The following is a 27,085-nucleotide window of genomic DNA, read 5'->3' on the forward strand; positions in this document are numbered from 1 at the left end:
CCCATTTCATTGTTGATTGCTATTGCTAATGCTCTATCAGGGTCTACTGTTTCTTTTAGAAGCTCTTTTTGGATGTCTTCGTTTTGCGATAAAAACGTCTCTGATGATAGTATCTCCTTTTTCTCCTAGATCACAATTTTCCGAAAGTTCTTTGAGATGTCCATAGAATATTTCACTTGGTTCTCCCTTTTGTTGTTTTCGTTTAAGAAAAAGATACCGATCAAAAGTTATATTATGAATCTGAATGAAGGTTGTATTCAAAACATCCCAAAGATTTTTGGTTGAGATTGCTTCGAGATTGATAGTCGAATTTTTCGAATTGAAGACGCGTCGCCCTTCCATTCCCAAACTCAGGTACATCAATGAAAAGGCTTTCCGATCACATAGTTTCCACGGTTTGTCTCCGCATAAGATGCCGACCGCTTCAATGCGTTGACACTGATTTTTCCACGCTGTTTTCGCCTGTTCATTGCGGGTACGTCGATCTCGTTCTGATTGTGCTGTCGGGTTGTCAACTGCGTTTTCATAAGCTGGTTCGGGGGGCAAGAGAACATTTACTGGAGGGTCAGCTAGGAGAAGGTCCACTTCAATTCCTTCACGAGCAAGAATTGCAAGTTTTAATTGCGTCCTCCAATATTCCCAGCGAAGTGGGGGTTCTAGGGTTGCCTTTTCCCAGAAGGGTTGAATTCCGAGTGGAGATTTGCCGCTGTCCTTTATTGCTGACTGCGCCATGTTATACTTAAGCTCTGCAAACAGACTTGGATTTGTGTCGCAGATACACTATCTCAAAAGTGTAATAGAAATCGCAGAGCGAATCCTTAAATAAGTGTGTTTTTGCAGAATTTGTTTATTGGAATCGCGATGCGAATCCACAGTTAACCATGCCTCAAGTAAATTAAGAGCATTTGCAGAAGCAACTTGATTTCAGATTGACTAAATGAAATTCTGATTACTTATAATAAAATACTGTGAACAACATATGAAATAATATAGTAGACTAGCGGGAATATTTTTATACGTGAATAATAAAAAGTCATAAGTTAAGTTATATGCGCATGATATGAATATTAAAAATAGAGGATAAAATAATTAAATACACGTAGAGGTTTCGATATATATATATATATATATATATATATATATATATATATATATATATATATATATATATATATATATATATATATATAAGTATTCATACGTATCACAAGTTCAAATGAAAGTACTCTTTGCTGCGCTCTAAATTTCGCTTCTAACTTTTTTTCCAAATTTATAGGAACATACAGTTTTGTTTTGTTTGTGTTTTATTCTGTTTTTCTAAAGCAATGTTCTTGATATATTACTGTCTAGGAATGCAAAAAAAGGTTTTCTAAAACTTTAGCCGCTTTGCTTTCTTTTTGAGAATGAAATCTTACAAATTCACACAAAAATTTGAACGAAATTTTGATTTTTGTTTTAGGAATCCTTTTTTCCATAAAATTGTAACATTCTTTGACTGATTTGTTTTCTATCTTATTGGAACCACTTCCAATACGTTTCCTTTTGGACTTTACTTTTCGTAGAAAAAAAAACGCCTCCAAAAATTTTGCTTTAACAGAATGTATTTTCTTTCCTTTATGTATAATCGATAATTCTTAGTTCCTTTGTTAGACAGCTTCAGGTGTATAAACCTAATTAGTGATTCAACCAAGTTTTAATATACCATCCATTTATTTTTTGATTTTTTGGCTGAGTGAATTGCAAACTGACCGCTGAATTTTCTCAGCTTGTTTTCAACAAAAAATGAGCTCTTTGTATACAGACGTCTATTTCATCTATTTTCTTCCAGTGTCTTCCTAGAAACTGGGTGTGCTCAGTCTTTTTTCTAACGTCGAAGTCAAGTTATATTGTTCCGACCCCTCTTGAGGGGGGAGGAACTACTCAAATGGGTTTTTTTTGTTCAGTTAATTTTGACCGATCGATATATTCATCGTAGAGAGTTGCGAGTGGTATCATTAAAAAGCCCGTTCAGCGTAGAATATGGAATTAGAAAGATTTTTTTTATTTTCGTTTTCTGGAGTAAGTTGTCGGGGTTTAAATTTTTCTGAAAATTAGACCGATTTGCGTTATTTTATTCACACTTTCCGGAATTTTACATAAAATTTCGTAATTTTTGCCAAAACTTGTAAAAATGGTAAACAATAGTGTTGTTGATTTTTTTAAAACAGAAAATTGTTTTTGACTAATTTGATCCAATTTGTCCAATTTTTGGTTAAGTTTTTCAAAATGCAGCCCCTTTCATCAAAAATTGAACGAAATAAGCTCCTTTAGTCAACTTTGATTAATTTTGCCGAAAATACAGACCCCCAACAACTAACACAATCTTTTTAAACTCGAAACGGGGCTATTCTTACTTCCACTTTCATTGAGAGTGCCCTGGAATTAAAATTTTGCAGTTTTTTGCCAACTTAACTCAAGGACTATCAGAAACGCAGCCTTTATTTTTGACTTCTTCACTTACAAATTATGCATATCTATAACATTTGAAACAACCCTGTGGTTGAACAGCAATAGCAAGATCATTTTTGGTCCAATCATGGACTGTCGCAATCCAAAAACAATCCAACAATAACCGCATTATAATCAGACAGTCTTTTAGAAAAAAAATCGATTTTTTTAAATTTTAATTTGAGAAAAGAACAATTGAAATCAAAGTCCTTGGTGATAGATCCAATTGGCTTCACAGCAGTCAAGAATTATTGTATCTAGTTTATTACTCGAAAGCTTATCGTCATTTTGACTTTTAAAAATATTTGTTTTGAAAAAACAATGGCTTTCTGAAATTTGCCACTATTTTTTTTAATTTAGTCAAGTTGTGAGTGGTATCAATAAAAAGCCTGCTCAGCGTAGAATATGGAATTAGAAAGATTTTTTTATTTTGGTTTTCTGGAGTAAGTTGTCGGGGTTTAAATTTTCTGAAAATTAGACCGATTTGTGTTATTTTATTCATATTTTCCGGAATCTTACCTATAATTTTGTAATTTTTGCTAAAACTTGTAAATATGTTAAACAATAGTGTTGTTGATTTTTTTTAAAACAGAAAAGTCTTCTTGACTAATTTAATCCAAGTTTTTGTCCAATTTTTGGTTAAGTTTTTCAAAATGCGGCCTCTTTCATCAAAAATTGAACGAAATAAGCTCCTTTAGTCCACTTTGATTAATTTTCCGGCAGTACAGACCCCCAACAACTAACACAATCTTTTTAAACTCGAAACGGGGCTATTCTTACTTCCACTTCCATTGAGAGTGCCCTGGAATTAAAATTTTGCAGTTTTTTGCCAACTTAACTCAAGGACTATCAGAAACGCAGCCTTTATTTTTTATTTCTTCACTTACAAAATATGCATACTATAACATTTGAAACAACTAAGTGGTTGAACAACAATAGCAAGATCAGTTTTGGTCCAATCTTGGACTGTCGCAATCCAAAAACAATCCAACAATAACCGCTTATAATCAGACAGTCTTTTAGAAAAAAAATCGATTTTTTTTATTTTAATTTGAGAAAAGAACAATTGAAATCAACTTCCTTGGTGATAGATCCAATTGGCTTCACAGCAGTCAAGAATTATTGTATCTAGTTTATTACTCGAAGGCTTATTTTCGTTTTGACTTTTAAAAATATTTGTTTTGAAAAAACAATAACTTTCTGAAATTTGCCACTATTTTGTTTTAATTTGGTCAACTTGTAGCTTAGTGTTAGCAAAAAACGAATCTTTCTACTTAAATTGAAGCGTTCTTGAAGCAAAGCAAGTTATTGCTTTCTGTCTTTGATTTTTCCTGATTTCGCAATTTTTTTTTGTTTTATGGCTTTTGCCCATTTTTCAAGTTTTTTCTTCATTTTTTCGCTTTATCTGATTATTAACAGTTCAAAAATCACAATATTGGCGTTCCAAGCAACACAAAACGGATTAAATCAAAATTCTAATTGGTTTAGATTATAGTTTTAACGGCTTCAAAATCATTTTCTTGAAGTATTTAATTGATTTTTTTAACCTTGTCTGTAACTGTTGTTTTTAGTTTCTCTTTTATTCGCTCAAAATTGCCAGAAGAAAACAGGAATCATTGGCTTTCTAGGGAAGATTAAATAAACTTATTCTCAAGATGAGCCTATGAGTAGATAACTGATGGCTTTCATGACTTTGAAAACATTTGTTTTTATAAAAAAACTTTTTATTTTCGCATTTTTGTTCTTTTTGTGTATTTGTTTATTCGTCTCATTAATTGAAGGGTTCAATTGACCTTATTGGTGTCGAGGGAAGGCGCAATTGTGCAATATCTAATGTTTTTTTTAAATGAAAACGTTACTGGCTTCGACACGGTTTTTCGCAAAAAAAAGTAAATTAATTTTTGATTTGACGTTGTTTTTGTAAGTTCAAGACATATTCTAAATAAATACAGGTCTAAAATTTTTCTTCGGAATAAGTATATGAACCTTTTTTATTATCTTAAAAGTAAATAACCTTGAGAATAATTGTTTTCGAAAAATACAAAAGTTTTTCTTAAATTTACGCAATTTTCTTTTTTTTGTCTACTTTTTGCCTGGTCTCATTAATGAGAGGTCACATTACTGGGTTTTTTTGAAAAAAGCGCAATTGAACATTTTTTTAGGGGCAAAATATTGCTTTACGGCTTTGAGGGCGTTTTCTCGCAAGTTTTAATTGAATTTTTGTTTGTTGTCTCTATTTGTTGTTCTTTCTGTAACCGCATAAAAATTGAATAAAGACAGGTCTTAATGCCCTCCTATAGAAGCATAGGTGATTGTAAATTATTTTGATGTTTTCAGTTGATAGCTAATGGTTTTCTTTACATTGAAATCAATGGTTTTTAAAAAATATAATCGAATATTTTTTAACTTTGCTCTTTTTGTTCTTCGTTGTCTAATTGTTACCGAGCCTTATTATGGACTGGCCCCATATCTTTTCTAGTTAAGTCCAAGTAATTTTGGTTTAGTTTCAGTTTTATTCGACGCTTTCTTGAATTCGTTAATAGCTTTTTTAATGGACAGAAAGTTTTGGATGTAAAAAATGTTGTTTGTTGTTTGGAAGTTATTGTTGTTGTTGTGGTTTGATTTTGTTTTTCGTCTTGCCTCGCTATCTAAATAGTGGCAAAACTCATCCATCTAATGGCATTATTTGGCATGATTTGCAGAATTATTTGCGTTGTAGGCGATCTTTTGTTCATACACCAATTTTTTTGAAAAATCCTTGAATTCTTGTGGTTTATTATGTATTCTTAATTTGGTAGACATTTATGCCCAAAATGTGATGAGCCGGGTCGGAACATTATGTGCGAGCGCACATTACTGAGCCTCCTCCTTTTATAATGAATACTGATTCTGATATCTTTCACAGGAACAAGAACTTGAAATCAGATAAAAACATGATTTCAAAGACATTGCTTCCCGTGTTGGAGTCGAGAAATCAATAAAACCGTTTAATTTCATATGACTAAATAGGGACTCAGATTTGGTGAGTTTGTTGTGAATTTCCAAATAAGCATAAAAGAATGAAGGTAAATCAACAGATCAAGTAAATCTTTTGCATATAATAAGTGAGGCGTCAGTTACAAAATTATATACTTCTTATACGAAAAAAAGTTTCAGGAAAGTTTATCTCTTGGTTGCAAATACAGGTAACAATGCAGTCCTTACCGCAAATTTTTGGCTTTAAGGTGATGGCTTGCAAAATGTTGAACTTGAAACAGTTTTTTGATTTCTTGCCATTTCGTTGTTTTTTCTTTTCCACATTTTCCTTTGAAAACTATTTTTCAAACAAAAAATCTACTTTCAAATTTTTTCAGCCAAGTTTTTATTAGACAGAGAGCAAATGGTTCTATTTTAGTTTGACTGAATAAAAATCCCGTTTCGTAGAAGTTGTCTAATGCAGTGCAAATGTTTTGCAACTTTTGTTTCTTAGCCCTCTTAACGGAGTTGTTTATGGCTTTTACCGTCCCAATATGTCAATAGAAAGCCTTTTAAGCATAACTGAATTGGATTATTTTAATTATAATATTTTTGGAATTATTTATTTGGCAATTTCATTGAAATGAAATTGGCAAATATTTATAGAAATTTCTTTACAAAAACGAAATTTTTCCCTAATGATTGCAAATTTAAAAAGTGAATATTTATAAATGGAAAAAAAGCTGAATACTTTTTAGTTTCCAATTGTAGCTTCGCGGATATCAAAGAGAACTTTTTTTAACATTTTTAAATTTTAGTATGCCGCGACGGAGTTGAGAGGCATTTCATGTTATACTACTAGTCTTATCAAACAATAAAAAATGAAAATCTTTACCGTCCACTGATGCCGTCTGCCATCTTCTTCGCGGCCGTTTGGTAGTGTACTACAACCAGTATTAGAAGAATGCTGTTGATTGAGTGGAAGAAAGAAGATAATACTCTGGAAGCGTTATAAAAAGTTAAGGCTCTTTCTGTCGCTAAGAAGGCAGAAATATATTCCTTGTTCGGATCATTGCGGATAAATATAACACCAGGATAATTATCGCGAAAGTAGTGCATGTCTGAAACAGATTTAAGCTATCTTTTGTGTTTCCTAGTTTATATATTTCACTGATGATGTTTTGAGGAAGACATTGAAAAGCAACTGTTAATACATAACGTTTAATGTTTAGGGGGTTTATGAAGGCACTACTACTGTGAAAATGGGCTTGTGCTTGTTTCCCACTAGCATCTGGTACATGCATGCCTAGTGAGATTGATAACCAAAGCACCAGGTAGTCAACAGTTTTGGAAGAACTGTGCTTTCTTGTTCGTCGTGGCTTCTTCTTTCTAGCTAATTGCGAATAGAAGTAGGGCTTTGCTGATTTTAAAATAGATTTTTCTCTCTCAAACCTCTAAAACTCCCCTTTATGGCGTGCTGCAATAATTTTTGGGGTTAAGCTAAGAGACTTTAGTTTATGTCCATAACCTGTTAGTGGGTCTAAGCAGAGGCCACTACAGCGAATATGGACCAGAAGTGAAATCAATCTAGCATCTCTTATTTGGAAGCACAGTTGGCTAACTTTTTCAAAAAATCAACTCGTAGTTAGCTCTTAATTTTGGGCTTCTCTTATGATAACCCATTCATATTGTCTTTCTTGTCCCTCAAGGTTTGATTTCTCTAGCCAATTATGCGTTGAACAGGTATTGAGTTTGTTTGCCAAGTGTGAATTGAGAATAAACCAAGTTTTGCTTTCCTGACTCCTCCTACCAACACAATTATTGTAAAAATTTTCAAAAAAAGAAAAAAACACATTGAATTTCCATTAAGTTATTAACAACAAACAACCAAATGAGCAGTGTAGGTCAGAGTATAATTCGAGTTTTGTTTAAATAAATGAAAGAAAAACATTTTAAGATGCTTCTTTTGAACTATTGGTCTTGCATCCATTTCAATTATGTTTTTAAACAATTCACGTTAAGAAATTTATCATGAAGGGTGGAGCCGATATCAGGAAAGAGTTTTATAGTGCAGATGAGTGTATTTTGTGATCGAAGTAGTAATTTTTGGTTCGCTGGCTGTAGCGTAGATTTGATGTTGGTAAGTGTAGTTTTTCGAAAATCGGAAGCTGGTTACTGGTAAGTTTCGTAAAACGTTTTAATACTTTGCATTTCAAGAAAAATTTTATTGGCAGAATTTGATGGTTTAGTTTTAGATCAGAAGCACTGTCGTATTTTTTGCGATTGAAGCACGTCTTTACATCCCAGCTTATTTGTTTCACCAAAGTAAAATAGCAGGTGTTTTTTGTGCTGGCCAGTAAAAGGCCTGAATAGTGTATATGACTTATCACTTAGGCGTTTAGAAGTAGTAGTCTTGTCTGTACAGGGAATGGGCGTGGAATACGTTTTAATGTTTTCATCCCTGGAGCCGTTTTCCGTAATACGTGTTTTAATTCTTCTTAAAAATTTAGTGTTCAATCAAGATATATACCGAGTCATTTAACGCAATTGACGCTTGGTATTCTGTAATTACCTATTGACACATTGTTTCACTTGGTTTCTTCTAGTTTTGATTTTTTTTGAGAACGTAATAAACTCAGTTTTAGAGTGACTGAGCATTAGACGGTGTTTTTTGTATAATATTAAGATATCTTTCTTAAGGATTGTTCAAGATAATTTATTGCTAATTTTAGGTCCGTATTGTATATAAGAATGATAGTATCATCGGCGTATTGAATTATTTTTGTATTAGCAGGTATTTGTTTGTTCAAGTCATTAATGTACAGGTTAGAAAAGAAGGGGGACCAAAATTGTCCCCTGTGGGGACACCTTGATAGAACTCAATCTATGGGTTTCGAAATGATTCACTGTGATTTTTGTAGCCTGGGTGATAGATAACTTTCTATTAGGTTTAGGGCACTTTTGGAAAATCCTAATTCATTCAGTTTATGAAGAAGGATCTTGTAATTTATCGAAACGAAAGCTCTAGACAGATCTATTAGAGTTGCAGTGATAAAATTATTTTTATTTATGTGGTACATTATAGCTTCAGTACAGTAAACGAGGGCGTCAATCGTTGAGAGTTTGTTACGATAACCAAATTGAGTATTTGAAAGCAGCGCAAAGTTTTCAAGATATTCTAAGGTTTGCTCATGAAGCAAACGCTCAAAAACTTTTGCTAGTGAGTTTGTAATTGATATTGGTCTGGAATTCTCAGTCGAAGAGTTTTCTCCTTTTTGAAAATTTGAGTAACAAAAGCGTTTTTAAGATCTTCAGGAAAATTTCCTTCAGCTAAAAACTGGTTAAAAAGCAATTATTGGATCAGCTAAAAAGATAAACCCATCTTTAAGAGCCCATGATTGGATATCTGAAAGACCTGATGTTTTGTTTGAGTTTAATATTTTTAGAGTCAGCGAGACTTCTTTTTTGGTTACGATTCTAAAATCAAAACTGTTTTTATATGTCCTATGGTTGGTGGGGAAAAAAGTTGCAAGCGCTTCCAATGTAATCACCTAATTTAGAAAATTTATAATTCAGCATTTGGACCATTTTGTAGTTGTCAGCAATAACCTCATCAAAATACTTTTTGAGGCAGAAGATATTTTGGATGAACTTAGTAGAGTTTCTTGAGTCGTTTATAATATTCCATTTTGTTTTTTCCGATTCTGCTTTTTTAAAGATGCTCTTTATGAAATCATTGTTCTCTAGTTTAGTTTCGGATCTTTCAGTCCGTATGAAGACCGTTTTTAGAGGGGCGTGATAGCGGAGAACTTCAGTCAAAATTTTCTCAAAGATACGATACATGACTTCAGCGTCAGATGCCGTGTAATGCAGCTGAAAATGAAGCTGAAAGTTTTAGAGCATTCATAGAGTGAACTGAATTGTTCCCCGGTTATTTCATTAAGACTTTTGCTGCTTAGGAAGTTTACAGTTTTTGTATAGATTAAGAAAGAGTAGAAACTTGGTTTTTGATTGGCTGTTTTGGTTTGCAAGCAACCGTAACCGTTTTTCAAATAAAGTTTCACTGCAATCGTGTCAAAAACAGTTCGACAATACGAGTTTAGCTCTCCTTGTGTATGCTTTGTTTGTAGAAGCAAAAAAAACATGAACTAGTTTTTGTTTTGCTGGAATAAATTAATGTTTTTTTTGTTTTTGGTGAAAGTGGTGAAATTTTTTCGCGCAAAGATTGATTAGAATACCAACAATAGGTTGAGCAAATACTAACAAAACTACACTCGGTGGAGGAAAATGGAAGAGATTGAAGAAAAATTTTTATACGATATTCTGATGTTCATAATTTGCTCTGATGATGTTATGATAACATTAACAGTCTGGTTTTTAATTTGCAACAATTTTCGGGGAAATGCATGTAATCTGATTATTGGCGCAAATGCGAGCAAATATCATTTGTTTTTATAATTTTCGCAGGGTTGGAAGTGAATAGGCAGCGGAAAAATGATCTCGAAGCCCGTGATATAAGATGTATGTTTCTCAAGGAATCTTTAAACTAAATTTGTCCTAACCTATTGTGCATTTATAAATGATCTTTCATTCAATTCAATGCATGTATGCATTAGAAATAAGAAACTAAATGTTGTATGTAGCAATTTTTTGAGTTCTACTGGTCTGCTATTTAATTTCAATTTGGAAGCTGAAACTTATTTTAAAAATAGGGTTTGATAGGTTGACGGTGTTATTCAAATCAAAGACCATTTATTTTTAATTGCAAAAAATGTTCTTGAAGTTTTCCTGATGTTTTCATTTTCTAGTAAACGAAAAACACAATTTTAAAAAAGGTCTTTTTTGTAAGATCTACGCTTGAAAACGCCAAATTAAAATAAGATCTCTATTTGGAGACATGTGCTCATAGAAACAAAAAATTATGTCAGATTTACGCTTAGAAATGCAAAGTTATGTAATATATAGCGGTAACTAATGTTGCAAAGTTGGAAACCACACAGCAACTTTCCTGCAATAATTTCCGTTGGATGTTTTTAACTTATTTCTTTTAATTCAAAGTTTCACCCCAAAATTTTGTTATGAAATTGCTGTGAGTTTTTTTAACACGTAAACGACAGTTACCACCGATCTTAAATAGATTTTTTTTTTGCAAAATTCCACTGTGAGTGTCTCAATTTAGCCCTCCTTCAATCTAAATTTCTTTTTTGTTAATTTCCTGCCCTATTGCCTAGTCAATGCCATGAGCATTTTGCTTTCTCAGTGTTAAGCGATAAAATCTCGTTGTTTTGGACTCTCTTTATTAACATTAAAGTTTAGTAGTAAACATTAATTAAGTAATTTTCAGAGTTCTCTTGAGTTTTCAGACATCTCGAAACTTATTACTACTGCCGACAAGTAATTGGTCAAACACAACCGTTTGGGTACAATAAATAGATCATCCACTAGAGTATCATGCACCAAATGCAGTATAATATTACACATAAAAATTTTGGCTGAGAAATCATCATCTGCTGATTTGAAAAAAAACTCTATCTACACACCTCACCTTGAGATTTCTGACGAGTTCAGTCCTTCGCGTAGGAGGACAAACTTTTCCAACGAATGGCTAATTTCACGAGTAAAATTGTTTCAAGTTCGGAAACTCAGTTAAAATTTGTTTGTTTTCCATTTATAACATTTTCGCTAAAAATGAAATTTCCTTCTGACGCAGTGATCTACAAATTTGCATTTCATAATGGCTCGCTAGTCAAATGATCAGTACAATTACAGTTTTTTCCAATAATTAAGCTCAATATATTTGCCATATCTTTGCCATAGTTTCTTAGTTTTTTCAAACAACGGCGTTTAAGTTTTGGAAATTTGTCTTTTTTATATTATTTATTAAAAAAATCGAAATCCGATATCCTATAAACACATTGTTTTTATAGGATATAACGATTTTTTAATAAATTATAACGATTTTTTAAAAAGTCTTCTTGTTCTAAAAAATCGATAATAATACCGCCTTTTTAGTACCACTTTCTGTATGATTACAACTTCTACCGACAAAACTCTTCGTGGTACACGGATAACGACCTTATCATGTGATGCTAAATATCCCTCTGATATCAGACGAACCACTGAACAAAGCATCCAACCTTATAGCAAATGCAATGGAAATTATGTTTCAAACTATTGTACAACAGACAAAAATGTCGGTTAATGGGAACGCAGAGACAAATCTTGTAATCAAATAGTTAAATTAGAAATTATGGTTGACAACTGTGGCGATTAACACGAAATTCAGTCCATATTTATTACCCCAAATTACCGCACTTTTACATTCATGGTGATCACCTTTAATTTATAACTTCCTTGACTTCTTATGACATCCGGTCTTAACTAGCTATTTACTCTGATAATTTACTTCTCTAAAAGATCAAGGGTCATCATATCACACATAACAATATGAAAAGTTGGGGACAAATCTAGTATAAATAGCACGTGTTAGCTCCTTGTTGCATTCACTCATTTCATAAGTAAACAAGATATAAATCAGCACGTGGATGAGGTACGTATATCTTTCCATACTTTAAACATTTAACATTATACTTTCAACACTCCTCCTATCAGTGTTTGTTCCGAGAAGGACATCACGAAAAAGTGATACTTTGGTCCTCCCCAATGCTTTTGTAAGTGTGTCTGCCGGCATGCGATCGGTAGGTAAGTAGTTTAGCTCTAATAGTCGACTTTGGACTAAATTCCGAACGAAGTGCACTTTTAATGAAAAGTGCTTTGTCTTTACGTGATTCATCGAATTTTTACTTAGAGCAATACAAGCTTGGTTGTCTACAAAGACGTTTACTGGCTGCTGGATTTCTAAATCTAATTCTCGTAATAGGTTAACTAAATGTACTGCTTCCTTACTGGCCTCTACTACGGCGTTAAGCTCAGCCTCAGCTGTTGAAGTAGATACACACTTTTGTAACTTGCTAGTCCAACTGATTTCACCTGAACTATTATTAAGTTTAAAACAAAAACCACTTGTACTTTTTCTATTGTCTATGTTGCCTGCCCAATCTGAGTCTGAAAATCCTGTTAACTCCAGTTTCTCACTTTTTCTAAAAATCATCTTCTCTGATTTTGTACATTTTAGGTAACGTAAACACCCTTCTGCCGCATTCCAATGTCGCCTTCCAGGATTTTCAACAAACGAACTCAATAAATTGGCTGCGTGCGCAATATCTGGTCTACTTGTTAATGCCAAATAGTTCAAACATCCCACTATACCCCTATAATCACATGATTGCATTTCTCTATGCTCATTGCTGCCTATTTCTGGTGAATCTAATTTTGATAGTTTCAGGCTAACATCTAAAGGTGTTTCCAGTGTCTTTGATTCGCTCATGTTAAATTTCTCTAGTACTTTTTCTACATATGCTTCTTGGCTTAGCATAATTTCGTTTTGTGTTCGCTCAATTTTTATATTTAAGAACCAGCTAAGTTCTCCATAACTGCTAATTTGAAATTGCTCACTAACTTTATTTTTAAAGTTTTCACAAAAGTCTTCCTGCAATCCTAATATCACCATATCATCTACCCAAAGACACACTAATCCCTCTATACCATTTTCTCCTTTCTTTATGAAAAGACACTCATCTTGAATAGCCGGCGTGAAACCTAATTGGTTGAGAAAAGTTTTGATTGTTAAGTACCAATTTCTACCGGACTGTTTCAATCCATATAAACTTTTCCTCAGCTTACAAAATAATGGATTTCCTTGCTTGTCAAACTTTTCAAACCCTTCGGGCTGTTGCATAAAGATTTCTTCTTCGATGTCAGCGTTTAAGTATGCTGTTTTAATATCCATCTGTTTTAACTCAGTGTTTTTATATACTGCGTAGCTTATCAGTACTCGAATTGTTGAGAGGCGTGTTGTTGGTGAGTAGGTTTCGTTGTAATCCCGACCTGGAACTTGGCTAAATCCTTTTGCTACGAATCTTGCCTTATACCTTGTTATCTCACCATTAGGACCAAACTTAAGAGCAAAGTGCCAGTGGCTACCAATGGGTTTATTTCCTTTGTTCTCTACCAGTTCCCAAACTTTATTTTCCACTAATGAGTTGTATTCTAACTTCATTGCCTCGTACCAGTTTTTATCCCTAATTGCTTCATCAATAGACTTAGGTAGCAATTCGTTGTTAACAATTTCAACAAGGAAAGCTACCGGGTTTAATTCTCTATCACCATCTGAATGATACTTGTTGACTATCTCCTCCTTCTTTTCTTTGACTTCAATAAACATTTCGTTTTCGTTGAAAGTTACATTGCGAGATTTTCTAACCTTAAAGACCCCTTTGTCATTTGGAATACCTAGCAGATAAGTCTTACTATTGTCTGAGACCCTAAGAATATTCCTTTTTGAGAAGTTCTCTCAATCTTACCACGAAAACTTTTTTCAACATGAACGAAAGCTGAACAACCAAACACTTTGATAGATTCTAAGTTAGGTTTCTTCTTGTACATTGCCTCAAAAGGTGTCTTCTGAATACTTGAATGGAAACAAAAATTTTTAATCTCACTTGCCATGTTAAGTGCGTATGGCCAATACTCTTTTTCTAAACCTGACTGCTCTAAAAGACATCTAGCCATTGGGGTGATTGTCCCCCAATTCCTCTCAACTTTTCCGTTTTCTTGTGGTGTATACGGTGCCGAGAACTCAAGCCTAACGCCTTTTCGTCTACATAATTGTTTTATGTCATTTGACACATATTCCCCTGCACTGTCACAAACTAAGGTTCCTGGTTGTCCTATGTCTGCAAAGAACTGTTCAACTTTTTCAAAGGCCTCGTCCCTTGTCCTCAAAAAATATAGTTTCTGATATCTGCTAAAACTATCCACGAACCCTATTGCATATCTATGACCATCAACCACTTCCGGTTGGATGGGCCCTAATATGTCGGTATGAACAATTTCTAAGACTTCACTTGCTCTTGTTCCTGAGTCTCTTGGTACTGGAATTTTCTTTGATTTATTTAGCTGACATATTTCACAGTTTGCTAAATCATGCTCGTTTACTTTTAGCCCCACTGCGTGATCTTTTAATTTGTATATGTCCTCAACATTGTTATGACCCAAACGCTTATGCCACAAACTAAGTGGATCTCCATTTGCTAAGTTGCACTGCTCGCCGTAATCAATGTTGTGCCAGATAAATAAACTATCCCTTTCCTCGAAAGGGAAAACTGTTCCGTTCTTAGTTCGTATTTCTAAAGTCACACCAAAGACGACCTCATTGCCTGTTGCTCTAAGTTTTGACACTGATATCAGATTCCTTGTGTTGTTGGGAACAAGCAACGCATTATTTAATCTTATTTTTCGCGCTAAACCATTGGAATCCAAAACCCTAATTTCAACTGTTCGTTTCCCACTAATTGAACTTTTACTGCTGTTTGCATTAGTGATGGTACCAGAATACTCCCTGTCTATATCTATGAATAAACTTTCATCTCTAATCATATGACTGGTAGCACCTGAGTCTAAAACTAGCTCATTTGCAAGGTTGTTTTCCGACGTTTGAAAGAAGGAAAAGATCTCTTCTTCTTCTTCTTCTTCTAAATTCTGCTCCTCAACTAAATTTTGCGTGCCCCTCTGGTTGGTTCTCCTGCTTTGACTTACAAACCTTTTCTCATATTTCTGTTGTTTTCTACAAAATTTAGCTATATGTCCGTGCTCACCACACTTATTAAACAATTCATTTGAGAAGCTTTGGTTTGTTCAGGAATCGTTTTCTTAAACCTACATTCTTTTGCGATATGTCCCATTTTCTGGCAGTTGAAGAATTTCCGTTCCTTATTAAAGAATACGCTCTCTGTTTTGGTTTTTACATTTTCATTATCGAAGTTTATCAGGTCTCGTTTTATTTCCTCTAGAGTTTTCTCGTCTTTGCTGTATTTCACGAGTGTTGCGAAATTTTCATATTCCTTCGGGAGCCCTTTTAGAATTATTGAGACAAACATTTTTTCACTATTTCCTTCATTCACTAGTGTTAAGTTGTATTGCATATCATCTGCTCTGGTGAGATAATCTACTATACTCTCACTTGAAGTCTTCCTAAGGCTAGTTAATTGCGCTATCAATTTGTGTAGCTGGGGTCTCTCAAAACTTTAGAAGCGTTTACACAGTACATCCCAAGCTCTAATGCCATCACCCTTATGTGGTCTAAGAAAAAGAACTGATGTTTTGTCTAAAGCCTGAACTAACTCGTACCACAATGTCTTCTTTTTCTCTTCTAGTTCTTCCCTCCCTTTTTCTATAGCTTGCCTACGTTGCTCCTCCGGAGAATTATTTCTAACAGCTGGCACATAATCTAGATAGGTGGCTTCTCCACTAAGAACTTTACCAAGTTTTAAAGAGTGCATACGAGCCTCAAACTGTTCAGCAAAATACAAGAAATCATCCTCACGCCCGCTGAATACCAATCTTTCTAATTTTGAGCTCATTGTCAGGCCTGTCTTACTTTCGTTTAATTTCCGTTCGCCTCAAATTAACTCTTTAGCTTTAATTGTTCCCCACTGAACCAAAGACTTATGATGCCCCAACTATGTCCTTTGTTTTTCTAAGCTAGTACTGCTCTAGGTAAATATTCTTTTGTAAAAAGGGTCTGGCTGTGAAAAAAAAAATCTTGTTCGGACTTAGATCAAAACTCCTTTCCTTTCTACGCGTGTATGAATCTGTTGCCTGTTGGTGGCTGTGTTATAGGGCGACGAAGCGGTGAGTCGTTATGTTTGTGTATCAAAAAAATGCTTTATAGCACCAGGTTAGCACTTGTTGTAATATGGTAGCACTTGTAAGGAAAAAAACACTAAGCAAAAAGTGTTTGGTCGACTGAATTAATCTAGAAGTTGGTGTTCTGTTCGAGTTCTGTAATATCCTTGACAAAATTGAAAGCAGGACATTGACAATGAGCCAGGGTTTTTCTGCCGCGATTAAGCACAATGAGGATACCAACACCCTCCGAGGATAATGTACTCGAACCCTAATCCTTGTCCTATTTAAGAAATGTTTTACCACCAACTTTTGTGTCTTTCGACCAAACTTGTATCTTACAGAAGCACAGCACACACAATTGAAAATGAAACAAATGTTTAAGCTGAGCTGTTCTCAGCTATACTAAGCAATCCTGGTTCCCCGACAGCTCTGTTATACAATTGAACCTCCGCGCTCCTTTTTGATTCCCCACAACAAGCTCCACTCACTCTTCTTCACAAGCAGAATCCACTGCTTAGCTACACACACTTAGCACTTCACGATTGAAGTCCCCCAACCATGTACACAAGCTATCGACTCAACAGATGAAGTCCCCCAACCAGCTTCACAAACTGCTCACTTCACAAGTGAAGTCCCCCAACCACTTACAAGAGCTTCCAACTCCACAATTGAAGTCCCCCAACCAGTCACACAAGCCTTCAACTCCACAACTGAAGTCCCCCAACCAGTTACACAAGCTTCTTACTCTTGCTTCCTCTGGTCTCACTTGGCCACTTCTTGACTACAAGGCTTGTCTCTCCTTGTCTTCTCTGTCTTCCTCCCCCAGTGATTCCAGCGATCCTCTTATGTAGCAAAGAGGCGCAGCAACAACGCTATTTACGATGGGGGTTGATTACTTAACTTAGAAAAGCTCTGGGCCCATAACCTGTCGGTTAATGGGAACGCAGAGACAAATCTTGTAATCAAATAGTTAAATTAGAAATTATGGTTGACAACTGTGGCGATTAACACGAAATTCAGTCCATATTTATTACCCCAAATTACCGCACTTTTACATTCATGGTGATCACCTTTAATTTATAACTGCCTTGACTTCTTATGACATCCGGTCTTAACTAGCTATTTACTCTGATAATTTACTTCTCTAAAAGATCAAGGGTCATCATATCACACATAACAATATGAAAAGTTGGGGACAAATCTAGTATAAATAGCACGTGTTAGCTCCTTGTTGCATTCACTCATTTCATAAATAACCAAGATGTAAATCAGCACGTGGATGAGGTACGTATATCTTTCCATACTTTAAACATTTAACATTATACTTTCAACATGTTGAAAGTAAAATGTTAAATGTTTAAAGTACGGAAAGATATACGTACTGTACGAAAGATAAAAACAGAGAGCCTATTAATTATGTAAAAATTCAGCAACTCGCGAATAGTAGAAAACTTGACTTTACGATTTCGGATTTATAATGCGGGCAAAAAAGTTTGGTTGGGTTTGTGCAGTGTGTGTTTCATAATGAAGAAGTTCTGAGCAGATAAAATGGTGGCCCCCACTCAAGCTGGATTAATTCCTAGCGTTCACTAGATTCAAAAACATTTTCTGACCAGAACGTTGAAATTATTGGAAAAATAGTAAAATCAGTTGAATGCAACATTTACCCCAGTGATAGGTGGATTCAATTCTTGCAAGATTATCGTAAGAATCTTGCAAGGAATGAATCTAACCACAAAACATCAAAAGCTCGTCTATAGCTTTAGTTAGTGATTTAAACTACCGATTGTGACTTTAAGACAGCTTTCATAACTCATAAATGTCCTAGTGGAAACCTAAGTCTCGCAAGACTCTTGCTAATTTTTGCATTCCTAAAAAATCTTGCAAGCAAATTTTCTGGAATAAAAATTACTGAAAAAAAGATAAAAATACATTATACGTTGTCAGATAAACCAGAAAAAGGTCACACTTTCAAAAAATTGATTATTTTAGAAGTCAAATCTTGCAAGAAACTTGTTAGAATATTGCAAGATTTCAAATTTTTTCAAATCTGTATTGATAAGTTAACTGATCAAAGAGAACATGAGCAACATCCATTATTGATTTCACTTCATTTTTCCCAAACAAACAGACAGTTTGTTGAACAAGATTTAAGTTCTCTAAATTTTCACAAAAAATTAAAATTTTTGATTGTTATTTTTTTTTTCTGAAAACAAGCACAACAAAATTTCATATTTCTATAGTTGAGAAATTCTATTCCGAAAATGTTCAATTTGAAGCGCGCCTTCTGCGATTAAAAATTATTCAAAATTCGTTTTTAAATGAATGTTTAACAGATTAAGGTCTGTTTTTCCATAAACGTGTCTATAAAATTGATCAGTTTTTTAGATTTATGGAATCATGCCAACGTTTATTCAATGGACTTACTAGTTTTGTTTTCATAATAAAATTCTATGAGCCATGGTTTTGTTTGTTGTTTTATTCGGCAATAAGAAGCAATAAAATTGCGGATGGAAAGCAAATGTTATTTCTGACAAATTTTCGCAAATTATTTTTGTTTTAACTACTCTAACTATTATTTATTGCTCTAATATGCTTTTTATTGCAAAAACTGGCCTCTAAACTACTTTATACCCTTAAGTTGTTTCTCAAATTGTTTATATTAGAACAAAATTTGAAAATCTTAAAAGAGTCGGTTTTCAATTTGACCTGAGGTCATTTTGCGACAACTTGTAAGCTATTTTTATTTTTACAGTGATTTCTTTTATCTGGTTTTATCGATTTGTCAAACTGTGTTGGTGTGGATTTTTCACCGTACTATAACAGTACTCTTTGTTTCAGTAACCCCCGCCACTGTTGGTCCGAAGCCTGTAATGAAAAAAGGGGAGTTATGAACCTCAAAATTCATGCTTGAAAACCTCAAAAGAGTCGGTTTTTAACTTGAGATCAAATTCCGACAACCTGTTAGCCATAAAAGTGATCTCTTTTGTGTGATTCTGACTTTTTGTTTCCTTCGGAGAACTGTGTAAGTGCAAATGATTCACCACATTATATCAGTACTCGTATAGCTTAATTCAGTAACAGATCTGAAATTCATAGCGGTGAATTTTTTTTACCGCTCTCAACACATTCACCGCTGTTCATTTGTTTGCAATTTGACTTTTGCCCCGTATACATAAACCGCATTGGAGATTTTGAACGCGGGGCTTTGCGTGCGTCGACATCAAACTTAAAAACTGTCAAAAACGCGTTTAAATGATATAGTTTCCTAAACAATTTATCAAGAATGACAGTCTCCTGAAAAAGCTTTCAAAAACGGCAGTATTCTAAAATAACGATGAAAAACGTTCTTAAATTGAACAGCGATTCCTAAATTGACCGATCAAAAAGGATCGAAAACGATCAGAAACGACCATTTCTTAAAAATACCGGTCAAAAACGCACAAAACCGATCAGAAACGGTCATTTCCCACATTATTTTGACCGTTTTTGATCGGTGTGGTCAACAAGGGACAAGAACTGACTGCTTACCGTAATAATCTGGATACTGACTGCGAATGTCTTCTTCTCGTCTCGCGAAGTATGTTTTAAAACAACTGGCTATCAGATTGGGTACAATACATATCACATAAATTATTGAAATTCCACGGAACACTTTCGCTAGATTTTTTGGTTCTTCCCCATTATAGCCTCCCTACCCAGCTTAGTTGTCATAAAATGTATAGCCCCCTCCCCACTCCCACTCTTGGCAAGTATACCATTATGGTGGCTATATATTTTCATGTGGGTGCTATAATGGGAAAGACCCAGAGTTTTTTTCCGATTGGTAGCTCCATTCTCTTTATTCGAACTGCGTTCTGTCTGCGCACTTGAACGAAGAGCAGCGATAGTTCTTCCATAGAAAACAAAAACACAAATAACACCAACAATTTCCCCAATATAGATGAGAATGTCGTAGACATAATATTGACCAAATATGCAAACCTTGTTTGGCCGATAAATTTCAAAAGCCGCAGAATATATTTATTCGGTCTATAAATCTGCTCAATTTTATCGTACAATTAATAAAAAGCGTATTCGCCTGAAGAGTGCTTTCCATCAGCTGTGGCTATCTAAGGAAATCTCTAACTAAAAAAAAACAAGATGATTGAGCAGCAAAATTGAGTTTAAAAAATTTGAACTGTTTTAAACATTTTTTCAAAAGGCTCTCCAAAGTTGATGATTGTCAAAACTATTCCTTCAGAAAAGTTGAAAACTTAAACTGTTCACATGTTTCTTTGGAGTAATTACAGAAAGTGTCTTGCAAGTCACAATTTAGAGCGTTAAAAATGAATTTATTTGAGATGTTGAGTCAGGCTATAAGGCAAACGTGAAAGTTATCTCATTAACATCTCGTTAACATCTCGCTAATATTCGTGCGCATCATTATGGAGAGAGGAACTATATGCTCAACTGGGTTTTTACGACTCGGAGAGGACTATTGTTGGAGCGTCTTTTTGATCGATAACTTTTTGCAGTGTATTTACAACAGGATATAAAAATCAAGGCAGCACAAAAATACTTAGTGTTTAGGTCAAACAGATGAATGAAATAACGAGCAGAGAGAAAATAGAGTGATTTTTTGTCAATGCCAAGTTTTTCAGAAAGAGTGAGAAAAGTAGATCTGAAAAAATTTTCGTTAAGAGAGCAAAATTTTTTTTATCACGGCTTTTTCGAAGCAGTCTATTAGTTGTTATCATTTTCCCTTTTTCGGGTTAACAGGTTTTTCTCAACCCAATTAACACATAGCTCTACGGTTGGGAGCATTTTTGACCATCGCAATTATTTACAAGAGTTTTATATGCAATCTTCAACTATTTTTGGTGGTCTCGCTTATCTAGACGCTTATATGGAGGTTCTTAGACTCTATTTTACGGTTTTGGCTTAAATCAGATTTTCAAGCGGATTCATGTGGTCTTTTTATGTCGTTAATAACCGTTTTAATTTGTTTTAATTACAGAAGATAGGCTAAATTCGAACAATTTGTTTGCTTAATTTTTCTATTTTTTCCGAGTTGCGTCTCAGAAACCCTTCATGATCAAGTTTGAAGTTTTGGGTTTTGGTAGGATTAAAGTTAACAAGTGAAAACAGTTCAAGAATTGCTATTTTGTTCATAGAGACTTCAATTCGGTGTTTTTTTTGTTGTTTTTGTTGTTTTTACTTCTTTTTTCAGGTTTCAATTGTTTTCCAGCTCATTTGGGTGTCGCCTGAGTTTTCCCTGAATCAACAGTAATAGTTTCTTAAGACGTGCTGGCAACAGTACTCGAGAAATTGCAATATTAGAAAAAAAAATTTGAAAAAAATAACAGATTGTTTAGATTTTGTTTTGTTTTTCAGTTTCTGCAACGAAAGGTTTTGTTGACTTGGACATTTAAAAAATTCATTAAAAGACAATTTACAAAGTGTTTTTTCGTTCTTGGTTCGAAAACTGCTACTGTGTTTTAAAGCCCAAAGCTGATAGGTTTCAGTGAAATTTTCACAAATTGTGAAGACTTTCTTAGCTTATACTTTTTGGAATTCATTACATTGAAACCATTAACTTAGGTAAGTTTGGTTATATATGGATTTCTTCTATAGTTTTGTTTTATTCTGAAAAATGAAGGTGCTGATTGGTTCCAGTACTAGCATAAAATGGATTTATCTCTAACAGGAGTTTGTAGCTTGTGGTTTTTATCAATGGACAAAATTGTTTTCAAACGCATAGAAAACTTTTGTGTCCTTTTTGTTTTCGTTTTTAAGTTGTCTCGCTTTCATCTGCATTTATTAAAATTATTATTAGTTAGAACTGAAGCATCTCTCGATTTTTCATACTGAAGTTCATTTGATAACCAATCATAGATATAAAATGACACCAATTTAAGTGCAAATAAAATGACACTAATTTTTTAATAACACTGTTTTGGCCATTTTTTGTTTTTTGTTTATTTTGTTTTTGGTTAAACTCTGTGGGTTACGATTGGATCTATAACATAATCTGACTGTTTCTGAGAACAATTGTTTTCTAAAAACACATAATTGAAAATCTTTAAATGTTTTAATTTAAAATCAAATGGCTTAGAAAATTTTAAAAATAATTTCAAAAATAATAACAGATTATGGCAAAAAGTTACCCCATAAATATTTTTTGTCGACATGTGGTTTCTTTTCCGTAACAACGGATTGCAGTTGCTTCATTCCAAATGTTGACGAAACATCTCATTGATTGTATTTGATGAAAAATATTTGATCGCAGCATTGAAGCTTATTTATGGCTGGAGTTTTTGGCTAAAATTTTTTTGACTGTCATTTTTCCACAAAAAATATGAATTTAAAGTCCTGAGGTTAAATCTCGTATGACTCGTTTTTTTATGACGTGTCATGCAACCTCAATGATCAAATGTTTCCAAAGACAAAAACAAGCAAATATGAATTCCAATTTCTCTTTTATTTTTAGGCTAACCAAGATTAAAAATTGATGCAAATTAGTGTTGTTTGGAAATTTTTGTTTTTTGTCTATGTTTGGTTTTAAAATTTCCTTTTCTGATATTATGCACTATTAAATTTATCAATAATTTACTGCTGACGCGTCAGAAATGCTACCTCCAGTGGCAAAATTTACTGAAACTTTTGACTTTATTCATTGGGCAACGCAAGGTTGTTATTTTTTGTTTAATAGAATCTTAGATTTTAGTAAAAAGTTTTACGTTTATTATTTTAACGTCGACTCATAGAATAATCTGCACTAATTGCTTCATGCTCAAATCTCTTTGCTTGGTGTCTGTTTTCTTAATTTTTTGCAGTTTACTTGAGGTGTTATTTTTCTTTTGTTAGCACGAAAGTTCTGAGTTCTGTTCAGGATCATCTCGGCGTTTTTTCCGCATATGCTTGTTATTCTGATTTGTCTTTTGATAATTTCTAAAGCTTCACTATAGCCTTACTTTGTAATTATATAGCTTGGTAAATTGTATTTGAGTTTGTTATGATTTTGTATTCTCAATTTTGATCAAATGTTTCAAATGTTCAATGATCAAATGTTTCCAAAGACAAAAACAAGCAAATATGAATTCCAATTTCTCTTTTATTTTTAGGCTAACCAAGATTAAAAATTGATGCAAATTAGTGTTGTTTGGAAATTTTTGTTTTTTGTCTATGTTTGGTTTTAAAATTTCCTTTTCTGATATTATGCACTATTAAATTTATCAATAATTTACTGCTGACGCGTCAGAAATGCTACCTCCAGTGGCAAAATTTACTGAAACTTTTGACTTTATTCATTGGGCAACGCAAGGTTGTTATTTTTTGTTTAATAGAATCTTAGATTTTAGTAAAAAGTTTTACGTTTATTATTTTAACGTCGACTCATAGAATAATCTGCACTAATTGCTTCATGCTCAAATCTCTTTGCTTGGTGTCTGTTTTCTTAATTTTTTGCAGTTTACTTGAGGTGTTATTTTTCTTTTGTTAGCACGAAAGTTCTGAGTTCTGTTCAGGATCATCTCGGCGTTTTTTCCGCATATGCTTGTTATTCTGATTTGTCTTTTGATAATTTCTAAAGCTTCACTATAGCCTTACTTTGTAATTATATAGCTTGGTAAATTGTATTTGAGTTTGTTATGATTTTGTATTCTCAATTTTAATCTACAGGTGATTGAATAGGTCATTCTTTAAATTTCTGCAGCCACATTTTGAAACTAAACTGAAAATGTAAATCTTACCGAGTTTGAGTGGACATGGTTCACTTCATAGTTCAAAGACCTTAGAGTTTCAGATTTATTTTGAAAACAGTTGATTTCTGCTTTTGCATCTCAATTTTTTGATTTTGGTGAAATTAGATATTCAATTGACAATTTTTTTGCTGAGAAAACAGAATTGATTTCTCGTTTTTCGTGTTGTTCGTTCGAGTACGCATTCCAATGAAACAAAGAAGCTTGATCTCATTGATACAAGTTTTTTAAATAGAAATTTGTCCTTTTTTCGAATCTATCAAATTTAAAATAAGAAAACTTGAACGACTCTGGTCTATCTCTGCTTCAATTGATAGACAATTCTCACAATACTGTGAATGAGCGGGGCAGAACATTATGTGCCATCGCACATTTGCCAGCCTCAACATTTGCTCTTAATGAAAGCTTAAAGATTACTAAAAGACTTAACTCATGCAACGCCAAATTGTAAAATAGGAAATAAACATGACAGTACGAAACGTACCCTCTCTGTGATAAAGACGTTTTTGTTTTGTTTGCTATCAAAAATATTGATTCGAATGCCACTTCTTGATTGGAATAAGAGAGTAGTTATCAAATATCAATCTGATCTTGAGAAAATATGTTAGTATAGAATCCACTCCCAAAGTTAGTGGAAACCATTTCTGCAATGTAGACAAAACAAAGCTGACATTGTAAAGTTTTGCGTCTCGCTATTTCAAATTAAGATTTAATTCATTAAAAAAGATTAAATATTTTAAATGATTGAAATGTGCGTTTTTCTGACACATCACCATTTTCTGAATCATTTAATTAAATGGTGGCTTTTTCTTGGGTATTGTAGTAAAAGTGGGATAATTTATCCATTATGGGATGAAACTTCCCTTTTTCATTTTGGGACAAAAGTTCCATTTTTATTTTTGGGATAAAAGTTCCCATTTTTAGTACATCTCAACCGGCGACTAAGCAGGTTTTGTTGTAACTAGCTAGATATAATTCTTACAAGGTGAGATTAAAAATTGTATATAATTTACAGTGTTTATAACATATAAATTTAAGAGCAAAAGTTTTAGTTTTGATTCCCTTCCAGTTCATTGATTTTATTCTGTAGAAATTTGATCCGATTTAACACGTTTGCATTTTTCTTCTTTTCACGTAAAAAATTTTGTTCGAGTCCGAAGGTATAGGTATCCCGTTCGTTGTTCAGATCCGCTGTAACGAATTGATAGGGGACTGTTAGAGTCTGTTTGTCAAGCGCGATGTTTTTCCCAAAAATAAAAAGGGAACTTTTGTCCCAAAAAGAAAAAGGGAAGTTTCATCTCATAATGGATAAATTATCCCAGTTTTATAAAAATGGGAAATAATATCCCATATTACCGCCTATAAATAGGAGGTGCTTTTAATATCCAGTTAGTTGTTATTCAGTTCTTCAGTCGTTCAGTTCTTATAGTTGTTATTAAACAGTTGTTCAACAGTTGTCAAACAATTCTCGTTTGAGTTACCAACATTTGTTGTTAATTTCACATATGATATCAATTCTACTTAAATCTTTATTGATATTGTACCTCCCAAACTATTCTTTTAATAAAAATTCAAATTCCATTTTTATCTTTAGAACATCAAAGCTAAACTTTCTTTGTGTACTCCCATTTAGGCGGCGAGTATAATATTGAAAGTCACCTTATACTTAAGTGGACATTTCAATTGCTCAGTTTTTTCCCGTTATGTTAATACTTTTTCGAAAAAGATTGAGAGAACAAAACAATAAGTCATGATCTAATTTGCCAATGGTAAAAGCTTTGCTTGTTTTGACACACAGAATGGTGCTTTCGCTTAATGTTTTGCGAAGGTATTCAAATGTGAAAGGTCTTTTCTAAAAGAGAATTCACTCGATATCACAAGAGATTATCTAAGGCGGGCAGGGTTTTCAGTTACCTGGGCTGCAAATTGAGAATAAAAATTGAGACATTAACTCAGACAACGAAGTGAAGACAAACATGATACCATATTTACATTTAGTTATCGCTATCGCAATTGTCTTTTGTTCATTTTAAACAAAAAATTATTTGATGAAAATGAGCAGTGTCTGAAATAGAGAATATAGAGTTATATTAATGAGAAAAAAAGCGAAGTTCTGCAAAAATATCCGTTAGTTGCAAAGAGCAGTTAATAAAAATTATTTGTTTTTCGGACGAGAAATTAAACGAAGACACTTGAAGTGTAAAGATTAATTTGAAAAGAAATGCAATGCAAAACTAACAAACAGTTGTAACTCAATCAATTCATTTCAGTTACCATAGTCGTGAACGTGTTTATGTAGCCAAAAAGCATCATCCAAAATTCACGTGTAACTGCACGCCAAACGTAGTCAAGAGAGATAAACCAAATAAACGTGAACGATATTGCGCAGTCAGCAGTGAACAGAAGAGATTTGCGAAAAACATCGCTTTCGATCGAACCCTTCGGGGAAAGAATCACAACGGAGCCATCGATAAGATTACAAAAATGGAAGATTCAAGTAAAAACCGCTATTTTGCACAAGAAAACATTGTTCTGGACACTCATCTCACAGCGCAACCTAACGTAGTCAAATCTGTGCCTGAACCATGATATGAGAAACGCATTAGAGCCCCGACAGAACTTCAATGAAGAGAGACCGATTCAAAACAGCCATATAAAGTTTCACCGGGACATTAGGTATTCAAAAGATCTTAGAAGCCGTAATCCATTGCAGAAAAACACTGGATTTATGTGACAAAAAATGTGTCTCACTCCTATATTTGAGCATCGGGACAGAATAAAGAAGAATTTTGACGCAAAAATTTCCGCATGGGGACATCTACGGCTTGACTTCTGAGCAACTCTGGAATATCTCGAAAAAACACTCTCATATAGCCCGGATAATGGGACAATCAAACCAATAGGAAAAACTTCAAGCTATCTGCAGAGAAAAAAGACTGTTTAGTTCAATGACAGATTTCTTGGCACAAATCCTCGGAAGAAACAAGGACAGTGAACTGAAAACAACCAACAACCAGGGCCTTAATTTTGAAAAAAATTAGACTGCAACACATCGCTAAAACTACTCCACTGCGGGGAGATGTCACCACTGCCTGCTACAAAATCCAATGTTTGTCGCAAACACGAAAGAAAACAAAAAACATCAACAGCCG

The 27,085-nt window shown here is 33.7% G+C and overlaps 1 long non-coding RNA gene across 1 annotated transcript in view; it reads right to left on the bottom strand.

The window, feature by feature from the left end:
- The window catches only part of LOC142340821 (uncharacterized), a 35,047-nt gene extending 15,207 nt beyond the window's left edge, over nucleotides 1-19,840 (bottom strand). The window contains exons 1-2 of the long non-coding RNA XR_012759092.1: nucleotides 19,723-19,840; nucleotides 6,338-6,563 (exon numbers count right to left, since the gene is read on the bottom strand). This is a non-coding gene — a long non-coding RNA (uncharacterized LOC142340821). The remainder of the gene's footprint in view (nucleotides 1-6,337; nucleotides 6,564-19,722) is intronic.
- Between the last annotated feature and the right edge of the window lie 7,245 nt (nucleotides 19,841-27,085).

The sequence above is a fragment of the Convolutriloba macropyga genome, chromosome 6, assembly GCF_964194025.1.
Source record: "Convolutriloba macropyga chromosome 6, txConMacr16.3, whole genome shotgun sequence".
In the NCBI taxonomy this organism is placed as follows: domain Eukaryota; kingdom Metazoa; phylum Xenacoelomorpha; order Acoela; family Convolutidae; genus Convolutriloba; species Convolutriloba macropyga.